Genomic DNA, 1,956 nt, shown 5'->3' with positions numbered 1-1,956 from the left:
TAATTATCCATGAAATGTTGATATCTTCCTCGTGCATTTTTGTATCCAAAAGGTAGTACGTTCGTTTCATAAAATCCTTGTGGTACTGTAAAAGCTGTTAATTTTTTAGATTCTTCTTCTAACTTTAGATGATAAAATCCTGATTTACCATCAAATTTACTGAAATAGTTGTATCCTTGTAGTTGTCTTACTTTTAATACTTTGTTAGGTATGGGGTAATTATATGTTTTTGTTTTTGCATTTAAATTTCTATAGTCAATAACCATACGACTTTTACCTCTTTTCTGTTCGCTATGTTTATTTACTATGAATGCTGGACTTGTATGTTTGCTATTGCTTTCTTGAATATATTTGTTTTCTAATAATTCTTTTATATGCATTTTAAATTCTTTTAAATCTTCAAAATTATATTTCAATGGTTTTTGGGTTATTATACTATTTTCATCACTTAGTTCAATTTTTACCTTTGTTTTGTGTTTTTCCCATCCTTTTAAGGGATCTTCACTATATAACATATCTAATTTTTCTTGAATTAATTTTAATTTATCTATTGAAAATATTATTAATTCTATATTGTGGGTATTTTCCTTAACATTTTCTAGTTTTTGAGTGATTTTTTCACTTCCTTTAATCCATGGTGTAGGCTTTCTGTTTTTATTATTTACTCTTTTTGCTCCTATCTTTTGCTTACATGGTGTGGTAAACCACCAATGTGTTTTTGTTATTACATGGGGATATAGTTTTTCTAGAAATGGCATTCCTAAAAGCATATCTTTATTTATAAATTCATAACTATATATATCTTCTATAGTTAATATTTTATCCCATATTTGTAACTTTATATTTTTTGCTTTATATGTTATCATACTTCCTTCATTATTAAATCCTGTGACAACTATAGGTGTTTTTAGTTTCTCCCATTTTTCATCTGGTAGACAATTATGTTTACACATGTTTGCTTCTGCTCCTGTATCTATCATTGGAGTATAGTATTTGTTGTAGTAATTTTCTACTATTATTTTTGCAAGTATATAAATTTTCATACTGCTCTTTTTGTTTTTATAGGTTATTATTAATAGTGTGTTTTCTAGGTTATATGGTTTCATTTCTTCTAACCATTTTATTCCTAATGTTATATTATCTCCTTGATATATCTTAAAGTCTATTAATATTATTATACCTCCTATGATTATTTCTTTTTGAGTTGTTTCTTCTATATGTAACAATTCTTTTGGTAATTCCGGGCATACTTGTTCTTTAGAGGTTATTTCTTCTTTCGATACTAATTCTCTTGGTATATAATTTTCTTCCTGTCCAATATTTATTATGATGATATGTTTTCTTTGTTCTATTATTCCAGTTATATAGTAGTGATATGGTTCAATTTCTTTTATTCTTTGATATTCTACTTATTTTCTTGAGGGTTGGGACGTGTCATTATTTTTATCTATGTTTCTTATTCTTTTTGATGTACTTATCCTATCACTCACTATTTCTAGATCTTCTTCTATGTCTATTTCTTTGTAACTATAATCATTATTATCTATTACTATAACAATTTGTTCAAAAGGATTCTCTATTTTTATTTTATTTATCTTATTTTCTGCTGTTATCTTATGTTTTGTTGTTAATACGTATAGATTTTTACAGCGAGCTGTAAATATTTAAAAAGAATAAACTATGAAATACTCCAAATATCATAAAAAATGAGTACCTCAAGAAGAATAGATAAAACTCCACAAAAATCAATAGAAGAAGAAATAAAACCATATCATTATTACATAACGAGCAACAAAAATATCTAATATTAATAAATATAGGACAAGAAGAAAACTATATTATAAGAGAATTAGTAACAGAAGATGAAATAATTACTACTGAACAATTATGCCCTGAACTACCAAAGGCATTAATATATATCGAAGAAACTACAGAAAAGGAAATAATCATTGGAAG

The sequence above is a fragment of the Solanum stenotomum genome, chromosome 11 (assembly GCF_019186545.1).
Source record: "Solanum stenotomum isolate F172 chromosome 11, ASM1918654v1, whole genome shotgun sequence".
In the NCBI taxonomy this organism is placed as follows: Eukaryota; Viridiplantae; Streptophyta; class Magnoliopsida; order Solanales; family Solanaceae; genus Solanum; species Solanum stenotomum.
The sequence above is the reverse complement of the archived record's forward strand: the minus strand, read 5'-3'. Positions refer to the sequence as shown.